Source organism: Peromyscus maniculatus, chromosome 13 (assembly GCF_049852395.1).
Source record: "Peromyscus maniculatus bairdii isolate BWxNUB_F1_BW_parent chromosome 13, HU_Pman_BW_mat_3.1, whole genome shotgun sequence".
Taxonomy (NCBI): domain Eukaryota; kingdom Metazoa; phylum Chordata; class Mammalia; order Rodentia; family Cricetidae; genus Peromyscus; species Peromyscus maniculatus.
In genome coordinates this window covers 41,862,640-41,882,066 of record NC_134864.1, presented here as the reverse complement: position 1 = coordinate 41,882,066, position 19,427 = coordinate 41,862,640, and the positions used below count along the sequence as shown (strand labels likewise).

At 46.2% G+C, this 19,427-nt stretch overlaps 1 long non-coding RNA gene across 1 annotated transcript; it reads left to right on the top strand.

Annotated features, from left to right (window-relative positions):
• Positions 1–7,540: 7,540 nt before the first annotated feature.
• LOC121821916 (uncharacterized) lies at positions 7,541–19,072 on the top strand. The gene is made up of 3 exons (XR_006062783.2): positions 7,541–7,811; positions 14,431–14,573; positions 16,438–19,072. It is a non-coding gene; the product is annotated as an uncharacterized LOC121821916 (long non-coding RNA).
• Positions 19,073–19,427: the final 355 nt, after the last annotated feature.

Below are 19,427 nucleotides of genomic sequence, written 5' to 3'. Positions count from 1 at the left end.
GTCTCCTAGGTGCTTCCTAGTCCAGTTGACTAGGTATCAACTACCAAAGCTGGCTACTTGAAAACCAGCGATGATTTCACCCTTGAACTTGTGATTTTATAAGGGAAGACTGATGGTATAATGGAATATGTGTGTGAGCAGAGTGGGTAAATATAAAGATGTGTGTCCTCTGTACCTCACTGCTCCCTTCAGATAGTGTCCAGTGGACACACTGTTTACGTAGTCAGGTGACACTCACGTGAGTACACAATATAAACATGTTTTAGAATCTGGTGACTGATTACTCACAGAATACTGGGATCCCTCATGTCCTCTGTCAACATGATTGACCAAGTCCACTCTGAAAGCCATTGCCATTCAAGTCAGAACTGGTTTCAAATGCAGAAGGCAGGGGGGGTCTAAGACATGATATGACTAAGAATGTTTTCTTAATGCCTCTTTCTTCTTGTATTAGCACCAGCTTATGGTGAAAACAGCCTAGACAGAGATGGAGGCACAGGGCAATATTTATTAAGGTCAAATGTCATCACAATAAAGATGTATCAGAAACTTTGAGTTGGTTTTGGGGCAGTGTTTCTACTCTTTGGTAAAAACCGAATACCACAAAACGCAAATTTTGCAACTCAGGGATTCTTCTGCATGCAAGTCACTGTTCTTAGGTTTTCACTTAAAACCAGCATCGTAGAATATAAATAGTAAAATCAATGCTAATGATTTGGAGTCTTAATTTTTCTTTCTTATTTTGTATGGCTGGGAATTGAATTCAGTACCTCCAACATAGGAGGAAAGACGGCTCCAACTGAACTGTTATTCCCAGCCAGCACAAAGACAGACCCTTACACGGCGTGACCGTAACATTGTAACCACTGACCCTTTCCTTGCTAATACAAGAGACCTCATGTGTCTGCCCCCAACAGACTCATTTCCGCTTTCACCAAAATGATAGCAAGATTTAAAGTAACAAATCTGAACTCTCCCCACCCCCTCCCTCTCCTTATAGACAGGGTTTCTTTGTGTAGTCTTGGCTCTCCTGGAACTCGCTCTGTAGCCCAGGCTGGCCTCAAACTCATAGACATCTGCCTGCCTCTGCTTCCCAAGTGCTGGGATTAAAGGCGTCCGCCACCACTGCCCCCGTGAATGAACCTGAACTTTAAACGGGCTCAAAACAGTGTGCAGTGGCGCTGGCAGCAGCTGGTAGGAAGGGATTTATTTTAGTGGCTGTTCTGGGGTGGGTGATTATTTACTTGTCTCCATAGTAAAGGAAGCCTCACTTTTTTTTTTTTTTTAAGGGGCTGAGAAACTACTGGATGTTCGGTTTTCCTGCCCATGACCACATGTGAATCATGGGTGTCAAGTCTTCACACTCTCCCAGGATTTGACCAGGATGCCCTTGTGAAAGATGTGCAATGTTCAGTTACACATGGGACTGTCCAAGAGATGCTTCACCATGGAGAGCGCTTCACGTGTAACATCTCTTCCTGGAAGCGTGGTTCCCTGGTGAGCTTCGGGCTCGGCTCAACCCAGTGCCTCTATACATCCTGTAAAAATCTCATGAAGCCTTCTCAGTTGGTTTAATTATTTGCACTTAGACCCCCCCCCCAGGAAGGCTTTGGCACTCTCATGGGGCTGAGGCATTGAGGTCCATGTCAATAATACACATTCGCTCACGACTTCATTCACCCATGGCTTCCTCCACTCCCACCGTTGCTCTTGGTTACCTATCCTAGCCATGGTAAGATTCTATTGCTGAAGACACCATGCATTTTGGCTATAGAGCACAGAGAAAACCAATCATAAGCTGACCAGGAAACTTCCTCCCTGCTGGCTAGCTTTCATGGCGCCAGCGGGTGGGGCGTGGGCTGCTATGGAAGAAAGGCATCAATGCTTATCCAGTATGGGACACTGCATGCTATTGACTTGCCAGGCAAGATATACCTACTGGTATAGTAGTGGAGCGATTGCTATGGAAAAACTAGCTGCTTTCTAATTGGATTTGAGGCCAGCTCCATAGAAGGGGATTTCATGCCTCATCTGTGATCTTGGTCAAAAAAGCCCATGGTGGGGAAGGTCATAGGCCTTGGGTAGAGCCTGCTGCTGTTACTTTGCTAAATGATGCCATCAAACTGTCTTCTAAATATTTATGTTTATACCTGTAGACCTGGGCTGCTCTCCACCTTGGTCAGGGAAGCTTCTTTCACAGTGGGCACCTGTAAGTGGAGAGCGGAATAGTTGGTTAATTTGCTGAAAATAAAGAGATGTGGTGCTTCACTCTCAACTGAATGTCGGTATTACTCTTCCCTGGAAGACTCTGGGGATATCATGGAAGAGAGGAAAGAAGGAAGGTAAGAGCTGGAGGATGAAGAGGAATGATGCGAAATAGCATCTTTTGGACATGCCACGGCTGTCGGAATCATGAACTCGTGGCAGCTGTGGCTGCCGGCACAAGATCTACACAAGGCAAGGCCAGCTGAAGTCCTGGAATAGATGGGTAGGAGATCTCCAGGACCCACTCCATGCTGAGGAGCATTTGGTAGTAATATTTGCTGGACAAGGGAGAGTCATTCTTCACTGAGGATGTGGCCACTTACAGTTTTCCACACTGCCGTGGATGTTCCCACACCCACGCACACACAGGCAGTATTAACTGGACTCAGTGGGCTAGAAAAGAAAAGAGGCACGAATTTGGGAGGGGTCATGTTGGGATACTAAAGGGATTGGAGGGGGAGATGGGGATATAATTGTATTGCATTGGCTATAAGCATGAAAGTCTCAAATAAATTAAAGAATAAAATAATAGAATATAAAATAAATATAAATAAAGAATTGTTTTTTAAAGCTATACTTGCAAATAGTATGCATTTAAGAAGCTGTGAGAATGGCAAAGTTAACTTAATTTTGTATTTCTTATCCCCGTTCTACATCAATGTAGATAAATTGTTCTTTCCGTATTTATACATGAAACATTTTGTGTGTGTATGTGTGTGTGTGTGTGTGTGTGTGTGTGTGTGTGTGTGTGTGTGTGTTTCTCAACATAAAATCTGCTTGGTCTGAAATCACAGGGATGAGACACTGTTTGGGCTTTTGTTTTACACACAGAGTCGATTGCAAATTTCTTCAACAGGGTCTGGGGAGACGGCTCAGTGGGTAAAGTACCTGTTGTGCAAGCCTGGAGATCTAAGTTCGAATCCACAGCCCATAAAAGCTGGGCACGGAGATACACATAGGTAACCCCATTGCTGGGGGACTGGAGACAGGAGAACCTTTGGTCCTTGCTTGCCAGCCAGTCTAGCCAAAACAGTGAACTCCGGGTTCCATGAGAGACCCTTGTCTCAAAAAAGAAGGTGGAGGGCCAGCGAGCTGGGTCAGTAAGGAAAGGTGTATGCTGCACATCCTGGTGACCTGAGCTGGATCCCCAGGATCTGTATACAGTGGATGGAGACTTGGCAAAGTTGTCTTCTGGCCCCCACACATGTGCTGTGGCACACCCGAATGCACACACAACTGTAGCAGGAATCTTAAAGAGTCTTATTAATAAAACAAACCCGGAGCCAGGTATTGGGGTGAACACTGGAAGATCAGAGAGACAGAACAAGCCACAGCTAACCTCGCCTGGCCAACTTCTCAGCTGATCTTGTTTCCTCAGACTGGAGGCCTCTGAGTCCTCATATCCAAATGGCTCTCAGCTGAACTGTGCTGCTCAAACCTAATAGCTTAACAGCCAAATGCTTCTAGTTTCTGGTCTCCACGCCTTACATATCTTTCTGTTTTTGCTATCACTACCTGGGATTAAAGGCTCACTTCTTGGGATTAAAGGTGTGTGTCACCATGCCTGGCTGTTTCCAATGTGACCTTGAACTCACAGAGATCCAGAGGGATTTCTGCCTCTGGAATGCTGGGATTAAAGGTGTGTGCTACCACTGCCTATCCTCTGTTTAATATTGTGGCTGTCATGTTCTCTGAACCAGGTAAGTTTATTAGGGTGCACAATATTTTGGGGAAAGCAATACCACCACCCACAACACATCATGCACACTTATACACATACGATAGTAATTTAAAACTTTATTTTACTTTATGTGTATGAGTATTTGCCTGCTTGAACGTCTGAGCACCACATGTGAGCCTGGAGTCTGCAGAGGTCAGAAGAGGGTGTTGGCTACCCTGGAACTGGAGTTACAGACAGTTATGAGCCACCATGTGGGTGCTGGGAACTGAACCCTGGTCCTCTGCAAGAGCAGCAAGAGCTCGTAACACCCGAGCCATCACCCCAGCCCCATAATAAAATAAAAATTAAGGCGGGCGGTGGTGGTGCACGCCTTTAATCCCAGCACTCGGGAGGCAGAGCCAGGCGGATCTCTGTGAGTTCGAGGCCAGCCTGGGCTACCAAGTGAGCTCCAGGAAAGGCGCAAAGCTACACAGAGAAACCCTGTCTCGAAAAACCAAAATAAATAAATAAATAAATAAATAAATAAATAAATAAATAAATAAATAAATAAATATAAAAATAAAAATTTAAGATGGATGGATAAGTGAGACAGTTGATTGGCTTGAACTGTTTGGGAGGCCCCCAGGCAGTGGGACCGGGTCCTGTCCTCAGTGCATGAGCTGGCTGTTTGGAACCTGGGGCTTATACAGGGATGCTTGGCTCAGCCTGGGAGGAGGGGACTGGACCTGCCTGGACTGAATCTACCAGGCTGAACTCAATCCTCAGGGGAGTCTTTGCCCTGGAGGAGATGGGAATGAGGGGTGGGCTGGGGGGAAGGAGGGAGGGGGAGGACAAGGGAATCCATGGCTGATATGTAAAATTAAATTAAATTATAAAATAAAAAATAAATAAAAAAATTTAAGATGGAGAGTGATAGAGAAAGACACCCAAACCCTGACCCCAATGTTGACCCCTAGCCTCCATGTACACACCCACAGGTGAATGCACCTGTACATGGATGCACCCACATGTATCACATACATGAAGAAAATTTCAACAGTATGACCTGTATGTCTCTGGAATGAGCATAGCACCTAACATTTTGGACTTTGTTCCTGGACAGTGTCAAGTGGACTTGGTGATGTTTGTTGGTGTAAGGTTTTTTTTTTTTTCCTCCTATAGATCTAGAAATTCTAATGTTTGTTAGGCAGGGCTGTTCAGGTCTATAGTTGAAGCCACTTGGCTCATTAAGATCAGAGGATCATGAGCTTGAGGCCTGCTTGAGTTGTGAGTTCCAAGCCAGCCTAGACAACTTAGAGATCTACTATCTCAAAATACAAAGCAAAAAGAGACCCGGGGATATAACTCAATGGTAGAGAATTTGTCGAACATGCATGGGGCCCCAGGTTCAATCCCTAGTACTGAAAAAATACATAATGTTGAAAATCTGCACAAATTGGTAAAGAATGAAAAGCCTAGAAAAATGAAAACTATAGATCAAACAGTAACCAAATCCTACCATGTCAGAGAAGGAGAAGTCTGGGGGCCACAGTGTTCCCTATCTTTATTGTTGGACTTAAATTAGTTGAGATAAATTTCTGTACCTCAATGTAAAAGTCAACAAATGTGTGTGTGTGTGTGTGTGTGTGTGTGTGTGTGTGTGTGTGTGTGTGTAATTTTTAAAGCTCCCCCTACCCCAAGACAGAGTTTCTCTGTGTAACAGTTCTGGCTGTCCTGGAACTAGCTCTGTAGACCAGGCTGGCCTTGCACTCACAGAGATCCTCTGCCTCCCTGAGTGCTGGGATTAAAGGTGTGCCCTAACCACTGACTGGCTTAAAGGGTATTTTTTTTTTTTTAAAGCAAACCTTAATGTGAGCTATGGACTTTATGGTCTCAGCAACTGTAGAAAATGCACCATGCCGCTGTAAATGTGGAGACTACAACTTTCTATGCCTTATGCTCTGCTTTCTCTATGAAAAATGAAATCTGTTAATTAAACAGAAGAAAGCTTAATCACATGCCATGTTGACTTTGGGCAAAGGGCTAGGTAGACAGTATTGGAGAATAAATATGACAGCTACTCTGGAATGTCCTGGTCTCTTGCTCATTTGTTGGGGTGGGGGGCAGTCCAGGAGAAATCATCAAGAACACACTCACAGGCCAGTCTCTCCTTTGGGCTTTGTCTGGACTTCAGGTGGTCCTGGGGTTCTGGAAATTCTGGAGGTCAGGGGCATCAGTGAGTCAGGAAGACAGGTGAGAGATGGCCTGAGACTGTGGGCTCTCTTGTGCTGTCCCCTCACCTTCAGCCACAGCCGCCAGCTCTCCTCTTTCCAGATCCCCAGGGTCTCCCATAGATTTCCTAGGAAAAAATACCTAACTCTCACCTCCATTTTACATCACCTTCATTTTGCACACTCTTTATGAAGGAGTCCTGGAGAGGTAACACAGGTAGGTCAACGTTACCAGATGAACAGTGGAGACCTCCTTTTTCCCTTCCTTCCTTCCTTCCTTCCTTCCTTCCTTCCTTCCTTCCTTCCTTCCTTCCTTCCTTCCTTCCTTCCTAGCTCTTCCTCCTCCTTCCTTTCTTGTGCCAGGCACAATCACTCCGCCCTCAGCCTCTTGTCTACGCTTCAACACTACTAGCAATCATTTGGCCGTCCAGGGAAGAATCAACATTCTCTATCTCTGAGATCTGGAGGGAAATCATGGCTCCTGCATGGCCCAGTTCAAACACCTCTGCTGGCTGCACTGCCCTTATTGTATACACAAGAGGGCAGAGGTCTTGCTGAAGGTCAGGCTGGGAGCTAGGTAGCAGGCACCATGGAATCAGACCCAGGAACCTGACCTCTCGGTCGGTGCCCTCTCCCTGCGCTACTTTGCCTGGGTCCTGTTGTGGCTCCTTTTTTTTTGTTGTTTATTGAGTGGAAAACACCCTACAAGCCCAAACATGAGCTCTGCCCTCTAGACGTGGAAACAGCAGCCCACACACAAATCATTGTCACCCCCTGGGCAAAGGCACCCACCCCCAAGTGCCAGCGAGATTCCTCTGATTCTGGCAGGTTATTTGTGTCTGCAATTGCACGATGCTTTCTTCGGGACCCCAGGGCTTCTGAGTAGGTTCTTTCTGGAGGTGAGATGAACCTTTGGCTCAGAGTTGAAGGTGACATCTGTGAGTGTCCTCTGTGTCACTGATGTGCTTAGCTATGCAGTCTTGTGTTATTGCAGCCAAAAATCCTAGGGTGGGTATTAGTCTCAACTATGCTGTCAGACTCTGTTACAGAGGAGACCATTTCCTCGTGCCTAGTTTGGTGTTCTCTGCTTAGGTGGTTCGTAGCTAGCGGTGCCGAGTTTGTTATGCTTGAGTTCAAAGCCATTTGACCTACTTCTGATCATGAACGAGGAAGGGGAACAATGCTAAAAGTCCAGAGGCAGGCGAACTTTTGACGGTGTCCAAGGGCATGATACACGTGAGAAGGAACCAGGCTTGCAGCCAATGAGAGCATGCTACAAACAGCACCACCCACTGGAACAGTCCAGGAGTTGACCCCTGTGGACACATGTCCTGGATAGTTTCATGTCAACTTGACGCAAGTTCAATCATTTGACAGGAAGGAACCTCAGTTGAGGAAATGCCTCCTCCATAAGATCAGACCGTAAGCAAGCCTACAGGCATTTTCTTAATTAGTAAATGATGGGGGAGGACCCAGCCCATTATGGGTGGTACCATCCCTGGGCTAGTGGTCCTGGGTTCTCTAAGAAAGCAGGTTGAGCAAGCCCTGAGGAACAAGCCAGTAAGCAGCACTCCTCCATGGCCTCTGCCTCAGCTCCTGCCTCCAGGTTCCTGCGCTGTTTGAGTTCCTGTCCTGACTTCCTTCAGTGATGAACAGTGAGTTGGATGCATAAGCCAAACAATCTCTTTCCTCCACAAGTTGCTTTGGTCATGGTGTTTCATCCCAGCAGTGATAACCCTAACTAGGACAATGCATGATCTCTTAGGATAGCAAACAAGCAAATACCTCTAAGGGACTTACTCCTTGCCTTGTACAGACCATGGGTCTGAGGCTTAAAGAAGTAATAAAGTAGAACTTGGGCCAAGCTAGAATCATGATTAGAACACGGGTTTAGCTGACTTCCAAACCCAAGTCAATAGTCACTGAATAAGGATGGCCAAAACTCAAACTTTTGAGTTTTGAGAGATGCCAGGAGCATCATCGACAGTGTGGGCATCGTACTTTCTTGGTAGCCATCTGCTGGTCGTAACTTTCAGTCCACTGTGCTATTTCCATCTCTCATAGTCTCCCGGAGAACTTAGGGTACCAAGTGAAACATCTAGAGAATGCAGATCCCGTGAGTTTACAAACTAGATATATTAGCAAGACTTCCTGGGAAGGGAGAGATGGGTATGCCAGCTGTGATGGTTTGAATCTGAAGTGTTTCCCACGGGCTGCTGTATTGAACGTTTGCTCCTCTAGCTTGATGGCACGGTTTGGGGAGGTTTTAGTTCCTTTAGGGGGTGAGGCCCAGCTGGCAGAAGCAGGTGGGTAGGAGCAGGCCTGTGAAGGTTATAGCTGGGCCCCTGGTTCTAGTACTCTACCTGCCTCCTGGTTGTTGCTGTGTGAACAGCCTTCACTGCACACTCTTGATGCCATGGACTGAGCCACTCTCCCATGCCTTCGCCTCTGTGATGGACTGAAACCACGGTCTAGGTAATTCTTCCCTCCCTTAGTTGCTTCGACCGGGCACTGTGAGGCAAAAGTAAGTGATATGCTACCTGAGATATTAGAACAGGCTCAAGTGGGATAATGAGCAGAGGCAATCAGCAGTTTATCCCAAAGGCAATTAAATCAAAACCACTGTGATCTACTGAGTAGTTCCCCTGAGCAGCCACAATGAGCCAAAGCTTTTCTCCAAGTCTACCAGGGGTTTCTGAGAGTGTACCAGGTGGAAAAAACTCAGAGTCTGATAAACCTGGGTCTTATTCCCCGATCCAACTCTGTCACTTCCCAGCTGAAGTACTTAGGGAAAATTACCTAGATTAAATTGAGATTCTTGTCACATGCGTAGCCTAGTCTCTGATGTATTGTAAGCACTCAGCAAATGGTTGCTGTGATTACGGCTGCTATTAATATTTTCCACGTTCAGCTTCTCAGCAAGTTGGATATAATTCTTTTGACAGCTGAAGTATCTAAACTTCCAGTTCGGCCAAGCCTTTTAGAGGACCCAGTTCAGTCCTTGCACTCTGGGTCAAATGTATTAGCTCTTGCTTTCGACTGATATTCACTTTTCAGTCTTAGCACACTGGACACTGGCCAATTGTGTTGGCCCTTTCCAAGCTTGGACTGGTTGGCATCTTTGTGAACTTTGCCAGAGCCCAGAACCTATGTGCTTTTTGGAAAGTACTGAAGCCCAGACTATCCCAAACCATTAAAAACAGTCCTAAGGCGTGTGGTGGTACATGCCTCTCAACATTCAGGAGGCTGAGGCAGGAAGATCACAAAGGTCAGGCTACCCTGCTCAAACGAAAAACCATCCCCCCACCCCCCCACCAAACAAACCAAGCCAACTCCCCAAGAATACAGCCGTTGACATCCTGCAAGCAACTGTAAATTCAAACACTTGAGCCAAGTCCAGTGTGATAGCCAGTGGGTAAAGGCACTTGCCAAACAAGCCTGTGACCTGAATTTGATCCCTTGGTCCCATAGTGGAAGGAGAAAACTGACGAGACACCGGGAAAATTTCCTCTGACCCCCAGATGTGGACTGTGGCACAAACATGCCCGCACTCACTCATGTACATCATACATACTCCACAATGATAGTAAATAAAGTGAAAAAAAAAAAAAAGCACTTGAACTAGACATTCTCTGGGAGTCTTGTGTTCCAATCTGTTTATTTCAGAGATCAAAACACTAAATGCTGGAGCTAGGGTAAATCTTATGTGACTAGAACCACACATGATTGGAATAGCAAGGCAAGGCCAATGCCATGGAAGCCTCAGAAGACTATGCAATCACGCATGTATGTGGATCTCGTGGCCTCTCACCCAAAGCGTCACACTTGCACTGTTTCTGGACTATTCGAGAGCACACGAGTGGTTCCCACTCCCGAGTGGACGTAGGGAAACAGCCCCTGCCTTGTTGTCTGTGCAAGTCACATGTCAGGCCGCCCATGCCTGCAGCATTGAGTAGCTCACTGAAAGCAGGAAACATCCGAAAAAATTAGAATCCTAAAGTCACACACATGTTTTGGCTACGGCGATCTCAACCCACCCACCTTATTCTACACATGGGGAAAGCAAAGGCAGGGATAGGGCAGGATCACGTGTAGTGTCACCAGGTCTCACTGCGCAGAAGCAGCTCTGGAGTCCAGTGTCACTAGCCACTTCACTGGACAATGTTATGCTGGACAATTAGGTGCTCAATAGGGTGGTGGCTAATCTCCTTTTTACCCCGAGCTCAATGTTTTCCCACAACTCCTGGTTAGCACCCCCCCTTCCTACTCAATGTCCCTACTGTTGGAGACAGAGTCCTGCTGTATAATCCAAGCTGTTTTGGAACTGACCATGTAGTCTCGTCTGGCCTCTAATTTGTGATCCTTCTGCCTCAGGCTTTCCAGCAATGGGATTACAGGTCTGGGCCACTATGTCTGGCTAATATCTGTATTTGGATGGGTGACATCCATCTTCATTATCCCAAACAAGAACTCTGTAATGTGAGTGAGTGTGTGTGTGTGTGTGTGTGTGTGTGTGTGTGTGTGTGTGTGTGTGTGTATGAGAGAAAGAGAGAGAGAGAGAGAGAGAGAGAGAGAGAGAGAGAGAGAGAGAGAGAGAGAGGTGTCAGGGGATGGGAAATAAGTTCTTATGGAACTTCCACTTTCTCTTGGCCAGAAAGACTGTTCTAGATGACACTAGTGGTGCCAACGTATTTTACTGGGTAGAGGAAGACTTTCGTGTACTCTGGAGCTTGGTAACATTTCAGAATCAGTCTCTTCTCTTGTAATCAGACATACATCCAGCAGGCACTGGCCCAAGAAAGACATCAGGGTGTCAGTGAGGAAAGAGAGAGGAAGTGGGGAGACAGAATTAATTGATTAGATTCCATATATCCAACACCTGAAACTGTTCCAACTCTTGTATCATTGATAAGTTGATACCATCTATGTTTAATACCACACAATATAAACGGGTGAATGTGAAAAGTTCTAGACTAGAACAAACACAGAGACCTGCAGCCAGACAATATGCAAAGAGTGAGAGACCTCTGAGCACTCAGAGGTGCTAAATGGGATGTCTCCATCAAATCCCTCTCCGCAGGCCTCAGGGAGCCCTTAGGAAAAGGAGATAGAAAGGGCTTAGGAGTCAGATGGGGTGGATGGCACCAAGAAAATAAGGCCCTCTGAATCAACAGGACTGAGATACATAGGAACTCACGGAGACTGAAGCAGGGCCGGCATGGGTCTGCACCAGATGGAGTCCTAGAGCTGGAAGAAGTGAACACGTACCCACATCCCTAACCCAAAAGTTCTTTCCAGTTGACAACCACTTGCAAATGAAAATTCAGTTGTTTTCCTGGGGAAACAAACTTCTCACTGGAGAAACCAGCTACTCTTGAGCAAAGGCTGCATGCCCAGCAGTAGATGATCAACAGATAGGCCTCCCTTAGATGCCGGGTTGTTTCCTAACCAGAGGCAGAATCAGGGTGGATCTGCATGGGAAGGGAGGTAGGGAGGAACTGGGGAGAGTAAAAGGAGGGGAAACCTGGAATCATGTCACCCCTGGGGAAAGGGAGGGCCTTGCTGTGATTGGATGGACACATGGAGAGGTTGTATCCAGGGAGTTTCCTAAAAACAGTCTCTTTTAGACCCAGCAGATGGCTCGGTGTGTGAGGGTTCTTACAGTGTAGGCATAAGGTTCTCAGCACTCACATACAAAGTTGGTTGTGGCTGTCTACCCTCAGTTCTGTGAGGGCTGAGACAGGAGGATCTGCCAGTCCAGTTCCAGTTCAGTGAGACAACCCTGCCTCAAGGAATAAGATGGAGTGAGAGACAGCAGGCCACGCAATGTCTTCTTCTGGCTGCTACCTGTGTACACAGTGACTATACCATAATGTGCATATACCACTCACACACACACACCACACTCGTTCACACAAGAATGAGTAATTAAATAAATCAACCTTTTAGTAAGCTGCTCATCTGTCTATTGCCACATAACGAACCACCCCAAAACTTAATGGCTTCCAATATATGCCATTTATCATTTTTTACAATTCGGTGAGTCCTTGGCTTCATCTTACTTCGGTAACCCTAGGTCCTTCCACACAGCTGCACGCAGAAAGTTCTGCGGATCCCTCCAGTGGGTGGGTGGTGACACTGAAGAAGGCCAGGTCGCTCTCTGCTGTGGTCCTGTCCTCAAGGAGGCTGGACTGGGCCTCTTTGTGGTGGCAATGACAGTGTCCCAGAGGAGTGAATGTCAATCCCGGAGACCACCGAAGTCCTCATCCAGAGGGTTGCAGAGTATCAGTTCTGACGTTCAAGGCAACTCACAAGGCCAGCCCAGGTTCACGGGATGGGGAACAGACTGCAGCTCATGATGGAAGCACCTGCAAAGTTACATAGCAAAGGGAAGTGAGCACAGGGAGGCGTGATTCATCATAGGCCAATGTCACAGTGATCCATTCCCCTCTTAGGAAACTGTCATATAGGGGAATGTGAGAGCCACAACCCATCAGGAGACGAACCCAGGACTCAGTCGTGATTTCAAGTTTCTTCCCATGGATCCAGTTAGTCCCAGACATACTTAATGTATTCTTGGCTTCAAATATGGAGAATTACCTTCTGGCCTGAGCCAGCCCGGTCACTCCCTCACCCTTCTCCAAGTGTCTTGTGCCATTTTCAGACATGTTGTAGACTCAAGACCTTATCTGTACATTCTAACAAATTTATTAGGAATGTCTACAATGTTTTTCTGCTCATTTGTTTTGTTTCATCTGAAGAAAAATTCCATAACAACAAACAATTTACCAGAGGATGGCATGTTTTTGAGGGCAGCCATTTCCAAGTGGAAGATGGAAAGTCGTGACCACAGCTGATCCACTGGGCACTGTCATTGTGCATGCCTACATAAATGTTCACTGTGCTTCATGTTGTAGGAGCTTTCCATCCCAGGAGCCACTTCCAAATTTCCACACAGAGGCTTATATTATTTGAGATGCTCGGTTGGTAGCTCAGGCTTGTTACTAACTAGCTCTTACATTTAAATTAACCATTTCTATTAATCTATGTTTTGCCACGTGGCTCATGGCTTTATATGTCCTCTAGCACATCTCGTTCTGTGGTGACTGGCTTGAATCTCTCTGACTCCACCTTTCTTTCCCCCAGCATCCTCAGTCTGATCTCCCTGCCTATACTTTTTGCTTGGTTACTAGCCAGTCCATGTTTTATCAACAATGAGTATAATCCACAGCACTATGTTTCAGAAAGCAACATTGCAGATTATCTCTTTTTGCTATGTGTCAATACATGTCCACAGAATGATTTGGCCATGGTATAAGCAATGCCAAGGTGTGGGAAATCTTCTTCTAGAGTTTGGGATCATGCTTCCTTAAAGGTCAGTGAAAATGCAACTGCAAATTCCTGGTCAAAATGCTGTTTCACTCCATTCAGATGTGCTTTAAAAATTTAGAAGAGCCAGGCAGCGGTGATGCATGTCTTTAATCCCAGCACTCAGAAAATGGAGGCAAGCAGACCTTTGTGAGTTTGAGACCAGCCTGGTTTACAGAGAAAGTTCCAGGACAGCCTATACAGAGGGAAAAAATGTTTAGAAGAAAGGCACATGGGAGAGCATTCCTGGTAGGGATTAAGGTATGAAATACATACTTTAGAAAAGAGATTAGTTTCCATGGTGGCCAGGCTTCCATCACAAGGGAGGGACAACTGAAAATGTGCAATTATAACTGCCAGGTAAATATGTCCTTGACTCTAAGGGTGTTATGGGCCTCTCTCAGGTCCACTCCCTGAGCGAGGCCCATAACACCCACAAAAGGCCTGGCCTGATAGGTCTAAGGAGATGAGATAAAGTCCGTGCATGTCAGTTTCTGCAGTATGTAGCTCTACAATTAGGACTTTTCTCCCTGGAATCTTAGGATCCAGGTTGGTGAGGTCAGGTAGAGCCTGAGCCTTAGAGAGCCTCATTGTACAGGCCAAAGAACTCTGTCTATACCATTTGCATAACCTACCATCCCATAAATGCTCAGATTTGAAGCAGGTTTGGAAGCCCTGGCTTCTCCCTTCTGAGTCAGGGTACTTTCTCACTGACTCGGGGTGTAGAAAGAACAGGAAAGTGAGAGTAAATGATGACACCACCTTTTCCCGTGATATGGGGGCAAGTATTTTTAACAACCCTAGACCTAGTTTTCTTCTTCTGTACACTTGAATAGCAATACTGCCTCATGTGTCCATGACCCCTCACAATTCCGACAGTTTCATTGGATCCACTTTTCTCACTAGGCTTCTGAGAGTTCCAGTCTCTTCATCTACATGCTTACGGATGGAGGAGACCAGGTAACTGCTGAATGGATGAGGAAGGCAGAGGAACTTGCTTCAATGCAGTCATCGCCTGTACCAGCATCACAGAGGCCAAGAACAGAGAGGTTGGTCTGCGGAAGAAGCAATTGTAATGGAGTTAAGCTGAGAGAACTTGCTCAAAACAGTCCTGAAGAACATCTTCCTAGCTTTCCTTTGAGATGCAAGAAGTCCTGTCATCCATCCATCCACTCACCGATCCATCCATCCATCCATCCATCCATCCATCCATCCATCCATCCATCCGCTGTGGATTCCTCTGTCTCTCCATCTGCCTTTAAAATCCATTCATTTATGTATAGATCCATCCATTTACCCATCCATTCATCTGTTGAGTCCAGGGCTGCTCAAACTCATAGTGGAACGTTGGAGTTAACTAAGACAAAATGAATCCCTGAACTTCCTCTTGAAGTTGAATGATAAGTAAGGGTTCAGACTTAGGTATTTGCATCCTGGTTTTATCTTCCAACTCTGCTACTTCCTTGGGCAAAGTCTTTCACCCTTGTATGTCTCAATTTCCCTGTCTGTCTGTCTGACTGTTTATGTATGTACGTATGTATGTATGTATGTATGTATGTATGTATCTATCTATCTATCTATCTATCTATCTATCTATCTATCTATCTATCTATCTATTTATCTATCATCTATTTAGTATGTGTAAGTGTGTGTCTGAGTGTGTGTACATGTACCGTGTGCATGGAGTGCCCATGTAGAAGAGGGAAAATGCCAGACCTCTTGGAACTGCAGTTATAGGCAATTGTGAACTGCTAGATGTGGGTGCTGGGAACTGAACCTGGGCCCTCTGAAAAAGAATCAAGTTCTCTTAACCACTGAGCCATTTTTACAATCCTCTCAACTTCCCTATCTTTAAGGTTATAACAACACTATCTGTACTAAAGATGCTCTCAAACAGATTAAATGAAACATTTAGGTGCAGTGATTAGCAGAAAGCCTTGTAGAAAGTAAGTACTCTATGTTGCTAGCTACGGCCACTGCTAAGAAGTATTAGGACAAACAAACTTTGAATAACAAGTATAAGAGCAGACAATATTTTGGCTCTCCACGGAGCCCTGATCAATGGGGTTCATTAAAGGAAGCTGGACTATCAAGGCAGGAAATAAACAACAAAGTATAACCTAGACAACGGCCCCTAACAGCCATTATGGCCAGTGTGTGTTTTTTTTTCCTCTTCTACTCTGGCAGAAGAAGGAAATATAAAACAGTCTCTATAAGAAAGAAATTCAGATGCAACTAAAATGTGCAGAGTGCTGACCCACCACCACACAGGTCCCCCCGTGACCCCTTTGATCATGGAACCAGCCGTCAGCTAGATGCCATCTCTTACATTAGTTTTATGAGCCTGCCATAACAGAGAACCACCACTTGGGTGTCATGAAATAACAGAAACTTAGTCCTCATATTCTGGAGACCAGATGCCTGAACTCAGCATTCTTGGGTCAAAATCACGGTGTTGGCGGGCATATTCATTGGTTAAGTTTGTCATAACAAAGAGCCACAGGCAGGATGATTTAAACAGCAGAAATTACTGAGGTTGGGAAATGAAGACCAAGGCTTTTAGGGCTTGCTTCCCTCGTGACCTCTCTCCTTGGTGTGTAGACAGCTGCCTTCTCCTGGCCTTGACCAAACATGGCTTCCCTCTGGGTGTCTCTTCTTCTCCATATCAGGGCATAGGTCTCATTCCTTCCTCATTTTGATTTAATCACTTCTTAAAAGTCTTTTCTCCAAGGATAGTAACATTCTGAGGTACTGGGCCCGGGCCTTCAACATCTAAATTTGGGGAGAAGGACAATCAGACTCCAGTAGTGAGACTCTCCGCTTCAAATGCTGAGCTACGGTCACTCTTCAGCTTCTAGCCATTTGCCTCTCATGTCATATTACTGATTCTTCTGCATGTGTCCTCTCCTGCAGTGTTCCTGTTGTAAGGACATTTGTGACAGCGTTGAAAACCACCAGGGAAATCTCTTCATCTTAAGATCCTTAATCCATCTCTCAGGACGGCCCTGTCTCCAGATGAAGTTACACCAGCAGTTTCCAGAGAGTAGCTCATGGCTGGGGTATTTTTCAACCTCTGTGCCATTACAGAGATGGAAAGCAACAAGTCAAGCTTTATAGAGAGCAGGAGCAGAGGGAGGGCTGTATGGATACAAGGATCTGAATGCAACCCATAGCTCCCTCCAGTCCATATCGCCGTACCCCAGACAAAAGCAGACCAAGACATGGACCCTAAGAGGAGACACCAGTAACCCCAAGAGGAGACATCAGTGACCCCAAGAGGCGACGCCAGCAACAGCAGCTTGGCAAGGACCCTGGGGCAGGCAACCTCGTTATCAAGTTCATTTGAATATTAGATCAGAGACTCATACTGTGGCCATGCAAATTCTCAGAAACTAGGAATCCAGTCTGAGCCCCATTGGCAGGACAATTGAACTTACTTTGGAAAATGTCTCGGATGCAGCCTGGCGGGCTGCAACAGTAGTGAGAATTCCAGCGGGCAGGCCGAGGCGGGAGCCTGTGTTTATTCTCTTCAGGAATGAAGGGCTTTGCTCGGTCTTGTTCACAGAGATACTGTGAGGAACCAACCAAGGTAAGGATGGCTACCTTCTGGTGGGAAGGGGTAGGCCTAGGCATGGGAGGGAGACAGGGCTAGGACTCTGACTTGTGTGTATTTTAGGAAGTAGACACTTGAGCAAACACAGGACTGGGTAGAATGATCAACTACCTCCTATTTGGAAAAGGCTGCAGGTTCTAAGTTCTGAGGAAGGCCGTCTACCCAAGCAGAGAACGTAGTCACCTGTCTTCCACATCCACTTTGATGAATGATGGTAGTGTCGAACGCAAGGCCAAGGCCACAGCCACAGCTCTGCTCCTCCAGGAAAAGGAAAGGGCTTATGTGTGCAAATCTCACCCAAACAGGCAATATGAAAGGAGATTCCTTTACTGGACGGTGAACTCAGCTGGCTGAAGATTTATTGGGAAGAACAGAGGCTTAGCAGGAATAGAACATCCTTGCCTTACCTCAGCCTGGGCCTGTACCATGCACTTGTTCCATGCAGTGGGAAACCTAACCACCTTGGGTCCTGTTCCTACATCAGTTCTTCAGTGTTGCTCTTGTTCCTGGGGTCCATCATGTGCTGGCTCCTCTCATCTTCTGTCTGCTTCTCACACTCGTCCTTCAGTTCCAGTATGTGCTGTATCACGTGTTTCTTACTTAAAGCATCCAGAGAGTTTTCTGCCCTTCCTACTTGGAGGTCAAGTGACATCCTTGGCGGAGTCGTAAATACAATCCTTACATATGTGACTTATTTAAGGTGGCTTCATATGAGAACAAAAATGGGCAAAGGAAGCTGGGCGGTGGTGGCACATGCCTTTAATCCCAGCACTCGGGAGGCAGAGGCAGGCGGATCTCTGTGAGTTCGAGGCCAGCCTGGTCTCCAAAGCGAGTTCCAGGAAAGGTGCAAAGCTACGCAGAGAAACCCTGTCTCGGGAAAAAAAAAATGAGCAAAGGAATGCTGGTGATGTCTACGGTAGACATAGCCAAGACAAGATGGAGGCGTTTAATGGCTGGATCTGAGATGAGCGATGTCTTTGAATGTTGCCATGAGTCCGAAATTTGAGCTGCAAACAGCTATGGAATATAAGGCTGAATGGAAGACCCAAAGATAGGTGTATCCACCAGCAGCAGGAAAGGCTGAGCTGAAGTGCTGAGGACAGGGGGAAGTTCAGGGGGCTGATTACAGGACGTGGGAGTCGAAGACAGCAAAGCTGGAGAATACGTAAGAAAGCCATCAGGAAACTGTAGGGGTGTCGGGAAGAGGAGGATGGGGCATCAGAATCAGCAAGGAGAGGAGTCAAGAGACTCCTAAGGCCCCTGTTAGGAGCTGAGCTGTGGGTGTGTCCCAAATTCAAATGTGGCTGTATGGTGAAGATAGAATCTTTGAGATGTAACTGAATTGCCCGGTGGTGGTGACGCATGCCTTTGATCGCAGCACTCAGGAGGCAGAGCCAGGCAGATCTCTGTAAGTTCGAGGACAGCCTGGGCTACAGAGCGAGATCCAGAACAGGCACCAAAACTACACAGAGAAACCCTGTCTCAAACAAAACAAAACAAACAAACAAACAAACAAACAAAAAAAGTAACTGAATTAAAATTAAAATGTTAACTGAATTAAAAAAAAATAGGATGTATTGTGGCACATCCTAATCCAGCATCACTGGTGTCCTTGTAAGAGGAGGAATTCAAGATGCAGACATGCCTGCAGGGAAGTATGAGGACAGGAAGAGGACAGCCATCTGTAAGTGAAGGAGAGAAGCCCCACCCCCGGCTGGTGCATTGATCTGGCACGTGTAAGCTCCAGAAGGATCCAGAGGTGTCTGTCATTAAGTTCCTATATGTGTCAGTGGTTGGGCCGCTCAGGCAGGCTCATGCAGCTGACCGGCATGTGGTGAGTCTTTTGCTCCAGCAAATATTTTTTCCTTTAATCTCGTTTTCCCTTTTCTATTAAATCCTAAGAAAAGCTTTAAATGCATGAAGGGACGAAGACTATTGAATAAATGTCCTAAAAAAAAATTCCCATTTGAGTCAAGCACCTTTAATTAAAAACCTGATCACTGTTAATGTGATGAAGCCCATTTGGGCCACAGCACCCAGCCTGTGCTCTACCCGGAGACCATCCCTTGGGGGGGGGGGGGGCAACTGGTCTGCATTCTTTCAGCCCTTGTGTCCAGAGATGATATTCCGGATTGGTTTGTTTGGGCTTCACATTTTTCGCAGTCTTGGTCCATGAACACAGATCTTGGCTCGCCCGCTTCTTGGCCGCCTGTTCGGTATTTCTCAAAGTATGACAAGCAGACCAGAGTACAAGAGATGACATTCACTGATACAGGGACCAGTTAAACAA